Source organism: Pelodiscus sinensis, chromosome 23 (assembly GCF_052426305.1).
Source record: "Pelodiscus sinensis isolate ZL-2025 chromosome 23, ASM5242630v1, whole genome shotgun sequence".
Lineage (NCBI taxonomy): Eukaryota > Metazoa > Chordata > Testudines > Trionychidae > Pelodiscus > Pelodiscus sinensis.
Genome location: NC_143074.1, coordinates 14407045 through 14426429, shown reverse-complemented (window position 1 = coordinate 14426429; position 19385 = coordinate 14407045). Strand labels below are relative to the sequence as shown.

Genomic DNA, 19385 nt, shown 5'->3' with positions numbered 1-19385 from the left:
ATACCTGCAAAGAGCAAACAAATGACACTAGTGGGGAACAATTTTTAAACATTGCCAGCTTTGAACACTACCTGGTGTTAGTCGGCAGCAAACACGTTATAAATCTTTGGGGACAGATTTAGCAGCAGGCTCTGCCAGCACAAAGCAGCTGCAGTTTGGCTGCTGATTAGACAGTTTTTTGGGTGTAGTTACCCTTCTGCTAGGTAGAGCCAACAGCAGCCAGGACCAGGTTCAATATCCAGGGGTTCCTCTCCATCCATCCAACACAGAACTGGCTTGAGCTCCGAGCCAGTAACCTGGGAAATTCACACACCATCCCCAATTACTTCCTCACTCGCAAGCACACAATCAGAGTAGGAAAGAAACTTTTAATAAAAAAGGAAGGGAAGTGGTGTGGCCTTAATTTGGGTAAACATCACAAACAGGGTTCATAAACTAAAACCACAAGTAACAGTCGCACCCCAAGCAGGCTGGGCAGTGTCCTTTTCCTCTCTGGTTTTTAAGTCCAGAAATGAAAACATCCCCTTTCACATGCCCAACCCTCCTCTGAACTCCAGTCCCAGTTGCTGCCTTTGGTCAGGGTAGATCCAGAGTTCAGAGATGCATCAGCTCTTTACTGTGCCCTGCTGGGCATTTCTCTCACCTCTCTGCCACACCTCCCTGTCACTGCCCTACTGGCATTTATTGTGCTTCTGCCACTCATTGCATCTCTCTGCCACTGACCTGTGGGCTCTCAGTCACCAGCCATTGCCATCCACTTCTTAGCAGTGACTTCTGCCCATCAGCCTCAAAGGATTTCAGCTCCCAGTTCAACTCCTGGCAAGCAGGGGAGGGGGAAAAAAAAGCTTCAACTCAATTAACATAAGAAGAGAGGCTCCTATTGATATTTATTTAGTTCTGTTCTTTGAACAAAAGGAGCTGGGGAGGGAAACAAATCAAACTACTCCACACAAGCACGTCGCCTTCGGATCAGAATAACCTTCCTTCCCCCTTTCCCTTCACAGAGCTCTGAAAGTCGAACCCCTGCCCTTGCAAGATCCTTTCTGCTAACTATGAGCCCTTGCGGTTGGAACAAGGTAGCACAAGCCCACTTTTCTGTATTCCCCTGCAGTTGCACACATTGGTAACCCTATTGTAGCTATCCCTGCATTTAATACAGCGCAGGGGCTGGGTCACAAATGAAGTTGGTGACAATGAGCAAACCCCCGCCCCGTCTACTGAATATCTGACATGTCTAAGCAAAGCAAGAGCAAACTGTATTTACAGTTCCTTTCCCATTCCAGCTGGCTGCAGTGGAAGCATTGACAGCTAAAAAGAAACCAGCATATCAAGAAAGCCACATAAAGCAAAGATGGCTTCTCCAGCCAGAGCCTGCAACACAACCCAGGCCCCTAATTTAAACTAACCAGCGTCCTGGGAAGCTGAGTTGCAAGTCTCCTCTTGTCAGTGTCCCAAACACAGCCCAGGCTGTTCTCCCACAGCAACGGCTCTCTGCCCCCATCATTCACCGCAAACAGTTGTCCCTGTCTTTACTTTCCCTCTATAGGCCCCACCTGGGCCTCTGGCAGGCTGACGTGCTCCAGGTGATGGCTGATCCCAACCATGAGCCTTTGCCTAATAATCCGGGGTCCTACAGCTGTAGGCTTCTTGCCCCAGCCTCCTTTGGGACTATCTCAGGGCCCTAGATGAGGGCAGGGCTAGTCCCGGGCTGCTGGGCAGGGCTGGAGCAGTGCAAAGCACCAGAGCAAAGAGGTGAATCCCATCCGTCCCAAGAAACCCATTCGTTTCCTGGGACACTACAGCAGCCAACTTGCCTCTGCCTCCTCTCTCCTGCCCACACTGGCTGCTCTACCCCAGGCTGTCTTTGCCTTACTTCTCTGCATCCAGCTGCACCCACTTCCATCTCCCAAGGATGGCAGGTCAGCTCCCAGGGCAGCACAGAAGTGGTGAAATGAGGCAGCTCTTTGATAACACAGGCTGTGGCTCTCAGGGAGGCTGGAGTTTCAGTCACCGGAGAAATTAAAACTCCACTTCCAAAAAAATGAGAAAGTCGGTGTGAAAGTCTCCTTCTTAAACGATCGATCTGTTCACAGTCTGGTGGCATCACACTTGCACAGGAGGGGTATGGGAGTGGTGTGGGACGTTCCTTAATTAGCCACAGTTGCGCCCCGTCCCACCTGAGCCAGAACAGCTCATCTGCCATGCACGGCACTTCACCTACCGCTGAGGCTGCTTAAGAGAGGCACCTATAATTTTGTGCTCCAGCTTCTATTCTGGACATTATGGTACCTCCTGGAGGGTGGAGGGGTTTGGAGCCTGACTAGGACCTCGCTATCAAGGGGGGAGAAGCCCTGGGATCTTCCGTGGCCACAGATGGTCAGGACCTTGGATTTTGCAGCCCCTTTGTGAGAGGGAACCTCCAACAGCCCCCAGCTGCCATGTTGCCTGCACACACTAGCTCAGAGACAGCCACGCCATTAGAATCATCAGCACCTTGGTTATCCCTCCTGTAGGAGCCCATTCTGCTCAGACCACTTGCTCCATTGCCAGACCACCCGCCCCATGTCATAAGGCTGGGGCACAGTGCAGCACTGTCTAGCATTGTGGATGATTTTCCCCCAACAGATCAGGAAAGGGACACAGCAGCAGACAAGGATAGGGCTGGGGGAGGCAAGCCCACAGCTCCGCCTCTTCTGCTGAAAGCCTGACCCTCACGGGAGCCAAGCCGCCTCCCCCTACCACAGGTGGGTGTGTGCGCAGCTCCAGCCTCCCCGGCCCCAGAGTGCTAGGGGCAACAACACTTCACCCCAGAACTCCTATAGCAGGTGTCCTGGGGGCAGAGTGTGAGTGGGGTCAGGCCTATTATACCGAATGCCTATGGAAAGGGACCTTTCCCCAGTAGACGGCATGGCCAAGTTGACTTTGGACCTGCATTTCCAAGACCATGTCTTCACTTCCTGGAAGATGGATGCTGCAGCGGTCAATCTTCTGGAGTTTGATTTAGCGAGTCTAGTAAAGACACAATAAATCAAATGCTGAGGGTGCCCCTGTCAACACTGGAACTCCTCACAAGGAGTAAGGGAAGTCAACGGGAGCATTTCTGCCATCAACCTCCCGCTTTGAGGACAGCGCCGAAGCTCAGCTTAAGGTATGTCGACTCCAGCTACATATTTAACGTACCTTTAAAGAGCCCCTAGCTCTGGCAGAGACAGGTGGCAGGTGGACTATGGCTCACAGGAGCTCACAAAGAAGGGAGGTGACCAATGGGTTCCCCCAAGGATCCATACGAGGCAGAGCCATCCTTAGGGGGAAAAGGGCCCCAGGACAACCCCCTCTCCACCAAGGAACCACCCTCTGCCTCAGTGCACCCCCATGCCACCCTCTGCCCCACCCATGCTCCACCTCTTCCACCTCCTTCCCCAAAGCCCCCTCTCCCAAGTGACACAACCCAGGGGATTACAGGGGGCCTGGTGTGGGGTGGTAGCAAGGGTCGCCCCCCCCCCACTCTCACTTCAGTGGTGGGAGCCATAGCAACCCAGCCACTGCCCACTGTGCTCTGCTCCCCTGAACCCGCATCACTCAATGGAGCTGACAGGTTGGGTCCCTCCACTTCCTGCTGCCACAGTGAGGCCGAGTGACCTGGCTGGGAGATGGTGGTGGAATGGAACAGGCTGCTGTGTGTTGCACCACTTCCTGCAGCTTCTGCTAGTGCAGTGAGTGCATGGGGTCCAACCCCCTATTGCCAGCCCCAGGTAATCCCCTGGGTCCCCCTGGCTTCTGCAGGCTAACCTCCACATCCTGTCCATAGGACATTTGGGGTGGCAGCAGTGGACCTCCCCCAAACCACAGGGCCCACAGTGGCCACCCCAAAAAGTCCTATGGACGGGGCAGTTTTGGTACTGGGCCTTGCATTCTTCAGCATATTCACTAATAATCTAGGAAGGGAGGCAAACAGGCAAGTGGCACCTTTTGCAGTTGATAACAAGATACCGAAGAAAATGTGACGTTCAAAGCAGACTGTGAAGAGCTACTAAAGGAATCACACAGGAGGTCATGGAGTTCAGCCCCCTGCCCAAAGCAGGACCAACCCCAACTAAATCAACCCAGCCAGGGCTTTGTCAAGCCGAGACTTAAACACCTCTAGGGATGGAGACTCCACCCCCTCCCTAGGGAACCCATTCCAGTGCTTCACCACTCTCCTAGGGAAATAGTTTTTCCTACTCTCCAACCTAGACCTCCCCCACTGTAACTTGAGACCATTGCTCCTTGTTCTGCCATCCGTCACTACTGAGAGCAGCCTCTCTCCATCCTCATTGGAACCCCCCTTCAGGAAGTTGAAGGCTGCTCTCAAATCCCCCCTCACTCTTCTCTTCTGCAGACTAAATAAGCCCAAATCCCTCAGCCTCTCCTTGTAGGTCATGTGCTCCAGCCCCCTTATCATTTTGGTTGCCCTCTGCTGGGCCCTCTCCAATGTGTCCACATCCTTTCTCTAGTGGGGAGCCCAGAATTGGATGCAGTACTCCAGATGTGGCCTCGCCAGGACCAAATAAAGGGGAATAATCACTTCTCTAGATCTGCTGGCAATGCTCCTCCTAATGCACCCTAATATGCCATTAGCTTTCTTGGCTACAAGGGCACACTGTTGACTCATCCACTTCTCATCCACTGTAATCGCCAGATCCTTTTCTGCTGAGGAAAAATGGCAGATGGAATTCTACACCGAGATGTGCAATACAATGCTCATTGGAAGAGGTAATCCCAGCTAGACACATACCACGAGGGGTTCTAAATTACCTGTTACCATGCCAGAAAGATCTTGATGTCACAATGGGTAATTCTCTGAAAGCTTTTACTCCTTGTGCAGCAGCAATCACGAAGGCTATCGGTATGTGAAGGATTATTTATTATTATGAAAGGGATAAAAAAAACCCAGAAAATCCCCCATCATGCCTCTTTACGAAGCCACAGAAAGCCTGCACCCAGAGTACTCTGCCTGGGTTTGGGTGACATCTCGAAAAACCGACAGAAGAACTAGAAAAGATTGAGAGGAGCAGATATTTGGTACAAGGGGGTCTGTCATGCAGGGCCGGTCCTAACCAATTGGCGGCCCCGGACAAAAATTTTAAAAAACCCACCACCACCAAAAACCCGCAGGGGAAAATTTGTTGAGCAAAAAAAAAAAAAGTGTCGGAAAGCCGGGGAGAGGATTCGGGAGGTTGGGCCAAAATGCATTCGCGGCCTGCCTCTAAGACCGGCTCTGTCAGCGGCCCCTTCAAAATGGTGACCCCGGGTAACTGCCCGGCTCACCTGCCCCTAATACCGGCTCTGCTGTCACCGTGCCTGCTGCTGGTCACTCCAGGAAATCAACTCTCCTGCTGCAAGGCGCCCTCTGTTGGTTGGTGTCCCAGCCTCTGTGGCAGGTCTCCTGGTGGTTCAGCCCCATGTCCCTTCCTGCCCATGGTGCCCTTTCCTCACTGTCCCATCTCAGTGCTCCTGCACTCTGGGGTCCTCCCCTCCCAGGGAACCCCCAATTCCCCTCTGCCCACCTTGCCTCAGTGACCCTCTGCCAGTCGTCATCAAGCCTCTGCCTCAGGGGCAAACTGTAGCCTAAATGGCCGCTTATCACTGGCAAGGGGGTGTGGGTGGACCTGCTGCCTTTTCCTATCCTGGCTGTTTCATTGCAGCCCTAGTAACCTCAGGCCTTGCTTCAGGCCCTGCAGCCTGGGAGTGAGGTCAGACCAGACCTTCCCAGCTCTGCCTGCCTTTCTCCAGCCCTGCCCTGGCTCAGGAAGGCTCCAACTTCCCTGGCAGCTAGGTCCTTCCTGCTCCACAGCTGGAGCAATAGTGTGTATTCTCTTTCCCTCCAGGAGCCCATATTCATACAGGCCCAGCTGGACCCTAATTAGCTGTATCTGCCTCATCTGCGGCTCTCCAGAAGTAACAGTTTAAAAAAATGTTATCAATAAACTGGAAGAAAATATGAAATTGCTGGCGGTAACACGTGTGGGTGACAAAATATGAGCAGAGAAGTAAATAAGGCTGAGGCCACAGCAGTGATGTAGAAGGATCGGGATCCCCGGGGAAGCTGGACCCATGTGAACAAAACAGGTTTCCCAGAGCCAAATGTAAGATCCTACCCTAACCCCCAAGCAGGCAGGCCACACTCCTGGAATGGAGAAGGGTCAAACTGGGCAAGTCGCTCCACAGGCACCCCCAGGGCGACACTGTGGTGAATGGGGCTACAGCCATCACTAGACACATGAGCAGAGGAGTGAGGAGGGAGGTAACACTGCCTCTGTGAGGCTGAGGAGACTGCAGCCTGTTTAGGGGGCCCCATTTTGAAAAGGACATTGAAAAACTGGAGCTGGGACAGCAAAGAGCCCAGTGTTTTGAGGGCTGAAGAAAAATGCCTTCTTGTGAGCTACTGAAAGGAGCCCAATCTGTTGAGCATCTACAAAAGAAGGCTGAGAGGTGACGTCATTGAAGAGTCTAAGTGCCTTCCTGGGGAGAAAATGTCAGGCATTAAAGGGCTGTTTAATGTCATAGAAAAAGGCAGAACAAGACCAGTGGCTGGAAGGTGAAAACAGACACATTCATATAAAAATAAGGCAAACATTTCATAGTGAGGATGATTCGCCATTGGAACAAACTACCAAAGCAAGGGGCGGAGTCTCCATTTCTTGATGTCTCCTAATAGAGGCTGGTGAGTGCTTGGATCAGAATCTAGCTAGAGGAGGGCTGGGATATGCAGGGGTCAGATTCTGGCCTTAAAGTTACTAATTAATGAAAAACTAAGTGTAGCACAGGAAACAGCCTCTAGGACTTTACTGTGCAGCCGGCTTGACCCCCAGGCTTAGCAGTCATGAAGTGGGATGATCGAAGGGAAGTCACTCAAATATCCCGAGAGGCTGACTGTGATCAGGACACCAGCCTTACCGGGGAGGGTGTGGCAGTGACATCACAAAGGCCCGTTGTAGGACCTCAGCTTATTGGGGGACAGTGGTGGGGAGTTGTGACCTCATAGAGAGACCTTGGCATCAGCCAGGCAGGACAGAGGCACAAGGCAGGGGCAACCTCAGAGACTCCTGTAGCTTTGCAGCAGTAAGGCTCCTTCTCAAGGTCTCCCCCAGGGAATGAGAGAGAATTCAGATTAATGTACATGAGCATGAGGAGGAACCTTGTCAGAGTTTTCTCCTTCCCTGCCACTGATTTTGTAATCCCTGTTTAGAAGGTAAGAGCCTCAAAGTGGTTTGGACCCTGCTCAGTCTGATCTCCCTGGTCCCAGGTGAATTCTAGGCACAGAAATCACTACGTTAAGTTGATTTAATTTCCTACCAAGGACTTTATCCTGTAGAATCACTGGGGGGCATTGGAGGCTTGTCCTTTTAGTTTTCCCTTTTCTCCTTCCCTCCCTCTTTCTCTTCTTCTCTTGCTTCTTTCCCCCTCCCCTTTTTCCATTTTTCCCTGCCTCCACCAAGGAGGGGTGTATGTGTGTCAGGGCAGGAGGGGCAGTCAGTGTGGGAGGCTCTCACAAAGAGGTGGGACTGGAAGAGTGATCCTCTCTGCTGGTGACCTGGGCCATCCTTTTGGACTTCTGCTGAGACCACTCCATCTCTCAGAGGCATAGCTAGGCTGTTACACACACACACACACACACACACACACACACACACACACACACACACACACACACACACACACACACACACACACACACACAGACCCCGCTGCAAGGCTGACCCTGACCCTCAGGGGAGGGTGGGCTTGTGTCATGGCTCCTTCCCCACTCTGGCATGATAAATGCAGAAGTGGGGGCCAGCAAGTGTACCCCAAAGCCTTATCTACCAGGCTTTGGTATAAAACTTCCCCCAAAATCTTAAAAACCTAGATTTTGGGAATAAAACTTCCGCTGCCACCACCCAAATATTAATAATGAGATTAGGGGAAAGATAATTTGGGAAATCTCACCCCTATTATAAAAATCAAGACACACACTTAAGTAACCAATGCCAGGTGAATAAAAAGAAAAGAGAAAACTTTTATTATTACAACAATATTCCTGTTGCAAGCATAAGGATCAGATGGAAAGGTAACAAAATATACTCATGGAGGAATTACACCATGGGCTAGAACTTAGTTAAAAAGAAAAGCCAAACATCTTTTAAGCAGTGCCAGATCTCAGATCCCATACCCAACCCTTAAAACAATAAAGCCGAACGAAACTACCTAAACTTTACCCTACTTACAGAAAGTGAAGAATTGTTTCTTGGAGAGAGAGAGACATGCTTGTCCCTCTCTGTAGCTGCAGAGGACTCCCCCAGAGAGACAAAAGGAGAAAGGAAAAAACCCAAATTCCTTTGTCCCAGTTTGAAAGTCCCACCTACATTCCTATTGGCCACTCCACCTGGCTAGGTGTAGTTAACCCCTTAATCCCCAGGCTGCTGGGTAACCCTCACAATCATGACAGCTTGTACCACGTCTTCCCCTATCCACTCCAGTTGGGGCCGGGCCCCCACGCACACTAACCTGCCGGCAGAGATGGAGGAGGGTTGGGCTAGAGGTGGAGAGGAGGCTCCAGCCGGCAGCAGTGGGCACAGGAGGAGCAGGCGAGCCGAGGGATGACGGGGGAGTGGAGAGGGACTAAACTGACACCCCCCGCAGCGTGGCGCCAGGGGCAACTGCCCCTCCCTCCCCCGCAATGAGTCCCACTGCTGATTGACCGAGCAGGCGGCTACTGATAGGAAAGACTCAGGTCCTTTTGGTCTCTTTAAGACCAAACGAATAAGTCACAAGCAATCATGTATTTGATTGATCACGCTGCTTCTCTGCAATCATTGTCTGGGAGCAGCTCCCGCTTCTCTCTAATGTGCCAGTTCTTCTTAAACACTTGCTGAATAATGACAATGAAACAATTTTTAAAAAAGCTTTTATTTTGGGTCTGCACATCCTAAACTCAAAACTCCGGTCATCTGAAGAAGTGGGCTGTGCCCACGAAAGCTCGCCATACCCTCTACATGTTTTGTTAGTCCATAAAGTGCTACCAGACCATTGGTTGTTTTTTAAGTTTATGAAGCAATTGTTGGTCTGAAGTTGACTTGAGAGCACTTTGCTCTGAGCCATCAGTGTGTGCAAAGGGACTGGCTAGGAGCAGGACATCGGCCTGGCAGGGGAAGGGCTGCCGTGGCAGTGACATCACAAAGACCTGTTGCAGGACCGCAGCCTATTGGTGGTGGGGCGGTGGTGACCTCACAGAGAGACTCTCACATCAGGTAGGACAGAGGTACAAGGCAAGGGGCAACCTCAGAGACACCCCCCTCTTATGGCTTTGTGGAAGGCCATCCCAAAGAAACGGGGCTAGGATTGCTCTGAGATTAATCGCCTCTGGTGATGACCCAGGACATCGGCTGAGACCGCTCAGCCTCCCTCCTCTCAGAGCCTTGATGCTGATTGGCTGAGCAGAGGGAGAAGTTTTCCCAATATCCCAGCTCTGACCCCTGCCTATCCCTTGCTTCGTCGGTTCTACACAAGGCCTTGTCTGACCTCAGGCAGGCCATGCTGACGAACTTACTGGCAGAATCCCCACACCCAGACAGGCTCCAATACATCTTGGAGGTGTGTATGGTTAGGTGGGACAGGGGGCAATTTTACCTTAGTGCTGGAGGGAACTGGAAAGGGAAGACTGGAAATCCATTTTCCAGCACCCCACTGGGCCATCCTTGGTCAGGGCAATGCAATGGTGGGCCCTTCCTCCTTCAGGAGGAGATGGAAATTCAAGTCAGGGCCCTGGCTGGCTTTGGGAATCAGAGCCTCAAATCCCCCACCCCCTGCCCAACCTCCCCTACTCCTGCCATGAGGTCCAGGAGATGGTGCTCACAGAAAAGTCACAGACTCCTGCTGGGAGGGCCAGGTGGGCCCGAAGGGAAGCAGTGCTTCTCTCCTACCAGCACTGAGATTTGGGGGTTGGAGGTAGGAGGGAGAAGGAATTGTCCTCAGTCACCCCCTTCCTCTGACCAAGACTTTCAAGGGGTCCATCTCCATCCTGATGAGCTGTCGATCAATTACTTCAGAAAGGACAGGGCCAGCCCAGACACTGAGCATTATCCCTGTCTAAAGAGACTAAGACGAATTGTGACAATCCCCTTCTCAAGCGCCATGATCAATGAATCAGATATTCCACCCTGAGCACAGTGTCTCAGTCCTAGGGATGGGCTTGTTTGCACAGCGTGTGCACAGGTCTATTGAGGCTGGCCTGGCTCCTTCCTCCACAGTGTGTCAACTTTTCCATCAGGCCCAGAGTGTCCCAGGAGAGCGCCAAGGATGTAAGGAACAATAGAGCCCCATTCTGATTCACCCTCCTCCCCGAATTTGAGGGCTCCCTGACTCCGGACGCAGAGAGATGGTCTCTGATCGGTTGTTGGAGCTGTAGCTGCAGGGGCTGTGGGTTGGGAGTGTTCCCCTTAGGAAGGCAGAGTCAGAAAAGGGCATGAGAGACACTTGAATCAAGTTCCTCTTCTCCTGGCTCAGTGGAGTTCATGTTCCAAAGCCCTGCTTGTCATCCTGGAGCAGCCGGGGGGGGGGGGGGCAAATCCTCCTGGAGAGCCCTACCCCCATCCCTTTGCACCAGGATCCCTTGGGGATAGAAGGAGCTGAAGGTCTAGCTCCTGTCCCCCAGTGTCTCCAGCAAAGGGACTTAGGGGAGAAAGACTCTTGGCTCAGGGAAGTCTGGGCACTGACAGGAGGCTGCTGATGGAAGGGAAGGAGAAGAGGCTCCATTAGAACTCAGCACAGTTCCCCAAACTAGGGAAGTTGGTGGCTTAGCTGCAACTGTCCATCAGTGACCCAGCGCAAGGCTCTACATTGTAGCCTACTGTCAGTCTACAAACTGCTGGTAGGCCAGAGATAAGGAAACCCAGCTGGGAAATGGGACCCAACAGAAGAGTGACACTGACAGAAGCCAGACAATGGGACTCCTGGTTAAATGATCCACCTCCCATCTGACACTGTCCCCCATTAGGTAATGGGAGCCCTGTTAAAACTTGCCAAATCTTCTGAGATTGATCCTAAATGAAATAGTAGGAGGGGACACACAGCTGGGGCCAACTCCCCACCACCAGGCACCAAGGCTACTCTACTCATTGTAGGAAACCCTGCTATTCTGGGGCGCCAGAAATGCAGCCTAATGGGAATGGAAGAATAAAGCCACCAAAACCAAACAGAGAAATCTGACAATGAGAAGTAGCTTCTCCTACAATGGAATGGGAAGGGTTTGGGCAGTGGAGGTCACTAGACAGGAAGACACATCCATTCCAGGGTACCAGTTGCCATTAATCCTCCCAGATTCCTGGGGGCATCTAAGTTATAGAATCACAGAACACTAGAAATGGCAGGGACCTTGAGAGGTCAAGTCCAGTCCCCTGCTCTCAAGGCAGGACTAAGCTGTGGCCAACCTAAGGCTTTCAAGCCGCATGCAGCTCGTCCCCCCTCCTCCCCGCCAGGTGTGGCTCGCAAGCCACCCCCGTGCCTCCAAAAACAGCTCTCTTCTCCCGGCTCCCTGTGCTGGCCTGGGCAGGGGAGCTGACCAGCCTGGCCATGAAATACTAGAATTAAAGATGACGTTGGCTGGCAGGAGCATAATGTGGCCAAAAAGCCTCTAAAAGCGTTTAAATGCGTTTTCTTAAAGGGGCAGAGGGTTTTTTCCCGTTTTTTTCCCTCCTCCAAACATGACCGGGAGCTCCTTTTAAATGGACAGGGTTTTTTTGGGGGCGGGGGGCGGGGGGGGGGGGGGGAGGGGGGAGAGTGTCCGCTTGACAACTTTGCCCCGGCTCTTCACGCTAGATCCACTACTATCTTGGCTCTTGGCCCAGAATGGGTTGGCCACCCCTGTTCTAGACTTGTATCAGGGATGGTCTATCTAACCAGCTCTTAAATATCTCCAAAGATGGGGATTCCACAACCTTCCTAGGCAATTTATTCCAGTGTTTAACCACCCTGACAGTTAGGAAGTTTTTTCTAACGTCCAACCTAAACCTCCCTTGCTGGAGTTTACACCCATTGCTTCTTGTCCTATCATCAGAGACCAAGGAGAACAATTTTTCTCCCTCCTCCTTGATACTCTCTTAGGTACTTGAAAACCGCTGTCATGTCCCCTCTCTCTCTCCTGTATTCTCAATTAAAAAGCCCATTTCTTTCAGTCTTCCCTCGTAGCTCATGTTCTCTAGATCTTTAATCATTCTTGTTGCTCTTCTCTGGGCCTTCTCCAATTTCCCCACATCTTTATTGAAATGCGGTGCCCAGAACTGGACACACTACTCCAACTGATGCCTGGTCAGCGCAGAGTAGAGCGGAAGAATGACTTCTCGTGTCTTGCTCACAACACTTCTGTTAATGCATCCCAGACACACCCTTGTTCTCTTGAGACAGGAGGACATGACGGCCATGGTGGTGCACCAACTCCGCTCCATCTGATCCTGTCTCCAGGGCCTACTCTACACTAGGCCTTTACATCAACTTTAGCTACATATGGTCAATTTTCTAAGTGATGCATTCACACTACCAAGCTTGTTGCGTTAACCTTAAGGACCACTGAAGTCGATTTCAGTACTCCTGCTTTTCACAAGGAGTAACACTATTCCCGACCTTGCATGATTGAATTTACGGTAGTGTAGATACAGCATTGCTGGAAAGTCAACGCTGGAGGCCTCCAGCAGCTCCCCACTCTGACCAGAACTTGTGCATCTACTGCTCTCCTAGTGAGCTCAAAAAGTCCCCGGAGAAGTAGAATGGCCTTTCCTGTGCAGCCAGCATTATGAGCACATTCGGGAGTGAGCAACATACCACAGCACACGTGGAAATTACATCAAATGGTATGACACCTTCCCATGCCAAGCCAGCTGTAAGTGATCTGGCATCACCGCAGCACAAAGAATTGCAGCCTAAAGCCCAGGTGTATGGCCACATTTAATCAGCATCCGCTCCCTATCACTCAAGTGTTATTTGGAGAAGACTGATATCTCACATGGCAACCTGTGGGAAGGAGGAGGGGAACCTGGGAGGCCACATGTGCCAGACACATGTCTCTTCTCCCCCTCCCCCCCATGGGCAGGAAAAGAAGCAGTGTCCCTGGAAGGCCACACATGCCAGACTTAGCGTGTGCCAGACAGAGCAGGAAGCCACCCTCCCCTGCCATCCCCTCCCTCCTGCAGGCTCCTGCCCTTCCTGGGAAAGTAGCACCATCTTGGGAAGCCATATATGCCGGACCCAGCATGTGCTGGACACAGCAGGGAACTCCCTTCTCCCAGTTCTCCTTCTCCCACTGCCTGCAGGCTCCTGCCCTGGCTGGCCGCTTACCATGCCTGCCTGTCTCCGGACCAAGTGTGTCCCAATGCTCCCCTGAGAAGTCTGAGCAGCTGCTGTAAAGTGCCCACTTTAAAGCGAACATCTGGACTTGCACAGAACACATCTCCTTTATCTTTACAGAGACCTTTGGTGTAGGCAAACACAATGTATCTGCTGTAAACTCTGCGCTTGTAGCTTTTCTTTCCAGCTGGGAGGTCACTGTTCCCCTTGGCCACGGACTGCGGTTCCTAACCAATGGGAGTTGCAATTGCCTGTACGTGCAGAGGTGCAAGTAAATAGTGGCAGTGGCCCACAAGGGGCTAACCCTGGTGAACTGCTGCCTTTTTATTGCCCACATAGGTCCTGTTCCCTGGCTAACACACAGACAGGAAGTGGTTAAGCTCTAAGGATGCACTGTGCTCCAGAGTTCAGAGAATCTGTCTGCAAGGGCTTTCCAAACTTGGCAGGAGAGGTGGCTCAGCAGGGAAAGGTGCCTAGGGGGCAGAGCAGCCTGGCATGCCCTAGGGGCAGGAACAATGTGTGCCCTTGCCAGAGGGGCTGCTGTGAAGCCTGCAGGCTTGGGATGGAAACATGCTGGAAATAGCTTCCTCCCTGCAACTGCAGAGCTTCCTCGTGCCCACGCTGCATGAGGCTGTAGCACATGCAGGGCTTGGCTCCTCTAGGCCAGCACCCTAGGCCATAAAGTCTTGACTTTTCCCCTAGATGCTGGCCCAGCAGAGGCAGTAGGGGAAGGAAGGAGCCTGCCAGCCAATCTGCTGGTGAGCTGACCAGAGGTTGCTTGTCTGCACAGCATGGGGAGCAGGGCACACCCATTGCAGGGAAATATGGAGGGGCAATAGGGCTGCAGGGGGTGAACAGGTGCAGCAGGGAGAGGAAAGTGAGAGAAGCATGTAAAGCGTTGATGGATGGGCAGAGGTGCCAGGTAGTCAGCCACCGCCTGCCCACACTCACCAGTCACCGCAGCAATTAGCCAGGGCTGGCTGGAAATGGGACAGAGGGTGAAGGGTACCTGCTGGCCAAAAGGGGGCTGGTGAGCAAGGTTCCAGCCGGCAGCAGGACCCACCAGTACTGGGAGGGGAGAGACAGAAAATATGGCGCCATTGGACCATTTTTTAATATAAGTTGGGACACCTACAGGAGGGCTTAAACATGGGACTGTCCCTTTAAAAAAAAAAGGGATCTGGTCACTCACCCTGGGGATACCCTGTGCAACCCAAACATTACAGTTTTTTCAAGTCCCACAACCTCAGGCATCTCTCGCCATGTGCCTGCTCTAGCTGGGCTGCTTCCTTCTCAAGTATGGCTCTTGCCCCCAGATGTCAACACCTGGAAGTTGGTAGATGAGCCTCCTGCTCATAGCCTTTTGCTCCAGCTCCACGGCTTGCTGGAACTCTCATCACTCCCAGCTTCAGGGCATTTCCTGCCTGACAGTCTAGGGCAAAGAGGAGCAGGGTGGGCTTAGGCCAGGTTGCTTGCTGCTGCTGTGCCAGGCCTTCAGTAAACCCCCCAGGGCTGCCCTGGACCCTGCACCCCCGAAGCACTTGGGTGGTTGCCCCAGTCTGTCTTATGGATGGGCCGGCTCTGAAAATATCACCCTGAACATTGGTGGAGCCAGGCCCAAGTTCCCGAATACTGGTGGAGCATGGGCATCACGGCCCATATAACCTGCTGCCTATGCAGGAGAGGGGAAGGGACTGGTGGTTGTGACCGTGAAAGTTGGACAGTAAACCTGACCGGGCACCTTCAGTCCTTTTCTGATCTTGTGGCCTTTGAGGGATCTGGGAGTCTGCTGTGGCGGCTATTTGCGCCAGCCAGCACGGCACAGAGGAGCACACGCACGCAGCCCATTGGTTATCAGGAGGTCTGCCAGTGAATCCTGACTACTACACGAGCGAGCGGTGCTTCTATTGGATTCATGATCTAACATAACAGAAAATGACGAGCTAGGAAACCCCCTTTTCCCTTCCCGTCAAAGCCTTTATGATGTTAACTATCTAAAGCAGTTTAAGGTTTCATCCTACAGATAGCAGAAGCGATACCACAAACACACCCCAAAAACAGTCAAAAATGCCTGATCGTGAAAAAAAATAAAGCGTTTTATAAATAAAAAACTGTTCGCGTCAATCTACCATTTATGGACAATTAAGCCTCCTAGCTGGGCCTGTAATGGACTCGTCCCAGGGGGCTTATGGGTTGCACTCTCCTGTACTGAACCTGCTCAGTGATCTCCCGCCATGTCATTCCAGCACAGGGATGGACAACCAGGAACAGTGAGTGGGCCACATGAGTGCCCCTCCTTCACCTCACTGGGCTTCAGCAGCCCTCGGCCCACTAGTGTTCCACCTGCCACCTCCCCAGCTGGCTCCCCTTCCCCATGCACCTCACACACTGGAGCCCCCCCAGCCCCCACTTACCTGGCCCTCTTCCTTCTTCACAGCACTTTCAACATGTCAGGGAAGAGCTAAATGTGAGGCCCAGGAATAACTAAATCACTATTCGAATTCCCCTGTGTTAAAACCAAGCATATTCTAGCTTCGTAAGAGCACTTTATGGCTAATCCCTACTAAGGCAGAGGGAACTGTGCGTTGAATGAAGGGGGAATTTAACTAATGATGCCAAGCTAAGCCAGGCCAAGGTGGGACAGGGAGGTTGGCACAACAGGAGTCAGAAGTAACAGAAGGAAGTTTAGACAACGGGAAACAGGCTTGAATATCAGGAGCAATTTATAGTAGGAGCAGAGAGAAGAATTATTTATTTTAGATAATTACACACCCTGGCTGTGTCTAGACTGGCAAGTTTTTCCGCAAAATCATCTGATTTTGCAGAAAAACTTGCCAGCTGTTTACACTGGCTGCTTGAATTTCCAGAAAAGCACCGACGATCTCATGTAAAATCATCAGTGCTTTTCCAGAAATACTATGCTGCTCCCGTTTGGGCAAAAGTCTTTTTCCGAAAGACTTTTGCACAAAAGGGCCAGTGTAGACAACATAGTACTGTTTTCCGCAAAAAAGCCCCAATCGTGAAAATGGCGATCGGGTCTTTTTTGCGGAAAACTGCATCTAGATTGGCCATGGACGCTTTACCGCAAAAAGTGCTTTTGCGGTAAAGCATCCTGCCAATCTAGCCGCGATTTTTCCGAAAATGCTTTTAACTGAAAACTTTTCCGTAAAAAGCAGTTCTGGAAAATCATGCAAATGTACACATAGCCCCTGTGTTCCCACAGCACCAGCTCGCTATCTTAAATGCAGTTTCCCTCACCAGACCCATGCATGTCACCCCTCTTTCATAGATGGGAACTGCAGGCACAGAACAGCTAAGTGACCTGCCCAAGCTCACACAGCAAGACTATGGCAGCACTGGAAACTAAAGCCTGGTTCTTGTACTAGGAGTGGCAGTGGGGGAAGCGGCTAATTTGCTCCAGCTCTCTGTGCCCGGTCCCTAAAGAATGAGAGGACACAACTGTCTATCCAATGAGGATTCCACCTTGGTTAAATCCCATTTCCTAGGCTGCTTTAACACTTGGGGAAAAGATGGGTGTGCGATTCCCCTCTGGTATAGCTCTAAAAGTGCCAGTAGTGGTGGAAGTTTTTAGCAAGAGGGCAGCAGTTCTCAAAGTGTGGTCCATAAGAACATAAGAATGGACATACTAGGTTAGACCAAAGGTCCATCTAGCCCAGTATCCTGTCTGCTGACAGTGGCCAGTACCAGGTGCCCCAGAGGGCGTGGACCGAAAACAATGATCAAGCAGTTGGTCTCCTGCCATCCATCTCCAGCCTTTGACAACCAGAGACCAGAGGCACCATTCCTCACCCCCTGGCTAATAGCCTTTTATGGACCTAACCTCCATGAATTTATTTAGCTCTTTTTAAAACTCTGTTATAGTCCTAGCCTTCACAGCCTCCTCTGGCAAGGAGTTCCACAGGTTGACTACACGCTGTGTGAAGAAGAATTTTCTTTTATTAGTTTTAAACCTGCTACCCATTAATTTCATTTGGTGTCCTCTAGTTCTTATTTACTTGTTCCCATAATATAACTTTTCTTTATTCACCCTCTCCACACCACTCATGATTTTATATACACCTTTATCATATCCCTTTTCAGTGTCCTCTTTTCTAAACTGAAAAGTCCCAGTCTCTTTAGCCTTTCCTCATATGGGACCCGTTCCAAACCCCTAATCATTTTAGTTGCTCTTTTCTGAACCTTTTTTAATGCCAAAATATCTTTTTTGAGGTGCGGACGACCACATCTGCACGCAGTATTCAAGATGCGGGCGTACTATAGTTTTTTATAGGGGCAGTAAGATATTCTTCATCTTATTTTCTATCCCTTTTTTAATAATTCCTAGCATCCTATTTGCTTTTTTGACTGCCGTTGCACACTGCATGGATGTTTTCAGAGAACTATGCATGATAACTCCAAGATTTCTTTCCTGATTAGTTGTAGCTAAATTAGCCCCCATCATATTGTATGCGTAGTTGGGGTTTTTTGCCAATGTGCATTACTTTACATTTATCCACATTAAATTTCATTTGCCATTTTGTTGCCCAATCACTCAGTTTGGTGAGATCTTTTTGAAGTTCTTCACAGTCTGCTTTGGTCTTGACTATCTTGAACAGTTTAGTATCGTCCGCAAACTTTGCCACCTCACTGCTTACCCCTTTCTCTAGATTGTTTATGGATAAGTTGAATAGGATTGGTCCTAGGACTGACCCTTGGAGACCACCACTAGTGACACCTCTCCATTCTGAAAATTTACCATTTATTCCTACACTTTGTTTCCTGTCTTTTAACCAGTTCTCAGTCCATGAAAGGATCTTCCCTCTTATCCCATGACAACCTAATTTATATAAGAGCCTTTGGTGAGGGACCTTGTCAAAGGCTTTCTGGAAATCTAAGTATACTATATCTACTGGATCCCTCTTATCCACATATTTGTTAACCCCTTCAGAGAACTCTTATAGATTAGTAAGACATGATTTCCCTTTACAGAAACCACGTTGCCTTTTGCTCAACAAATTATGTTTTTACGTGTCTGACAATTTTATTTTTTACTATCGTTTCAACTAATTTGCCCGATACGGACGTTAGACTTCCCGGTCTGTAATAGCTAGGGTCGCCTCTAGAGCCCTTTTTAAATATTGGCATTATGTTAGCTGTCTTCCAGTCCTTGGGTACAGAAGCTGATTTAAAGGATAGGTTACAAACCACAGTTAATAGTTCCGCAATTTCACATTTGAGTTCTTTCAGAACCCTGGGGTGAATGCCATCCGGTCCCGGTGATTTGTTACTGTTAAGTTTTTCAACTTGTTCCAAAACCTCCTCTAATGACACTTCAATCCAGGACAGTTCCTCAGATTCATCACCCACACAGGATGGCTCACCACGCCCAGCCCTGCAGCAAGGAGCTTGCATTGGCATTCCAGCCCTGCCCCTTCCCTTGTGGAGGTTGGAGCACCAGCCTTGACTTCCCACTGCAGGGGTGTGAGCTTCGTGAGCCAGATCCAGTTCCACATGATGCTGCTCCTTCCTTCCCCCAGCGGGGCGGGGCGGGGGGGGGGGAGAAGGGGGCAAAGGGAGAACAGAAGCACATGAAACTGCTCACCTGGAGGTTTTCTTCACTGCTCCCATTGGCTGGAATCACAGCCAATGGGAACAGTGGGTGGGCAGTGCCTGGGAGTGGCAGGAGGCACAAACCAGATAAGCACCTTGCACCCCCATCTCCCTCATACACCCCCCCTCTAAAATGCCCCCCCACCCCGAGCCCACTCCTGTACCCAACCTCCCAGCCAGTCCCCACACTCCCACCCTCTTCTTCACCCATTTTGTCATCACAGGTGGTTGTTCTGCAGAAAGGTCTGCCTTGAGCAGGGGAAGGGGAGGGCTGTGGGCCAAAAATTTTGAGAGCCACTGCTATCGGGTAATCAGGGTGTGCTCCCCTCAATTGCTCAAGTTTCATAATTTCCCAATCCTGTGCAGAGAATCTTCAAAGGAAGCTGGGACCAGAGCACTAATGTAACCCAGACAAACAG

At 50.9% G+C, this 19385-nt stretch overlaps 1 long non-coding RNA gene across 1 annotated transcript in view; it reads left to right on the top strand.

Annotated features, from left to right (window-relative positions):
* The first annotated feature begins 7101 nt into the window (after window positions 1-7101).
* LOC112546663 (uncharacterized) overlaps window positions 7102-19385 on the top strand; it is a 32379-nt gene continuing 20095 nt past the window's right edge. The window contains exon 1 of the long non-coding RNA XR_003090376.3: window positions 7102-7231. This is a non-coding gene — a long non-coding RNA (uncharacterized LOC112546663). The remainder of the gene's footprint in view (window positions 7232-19385) is intronic.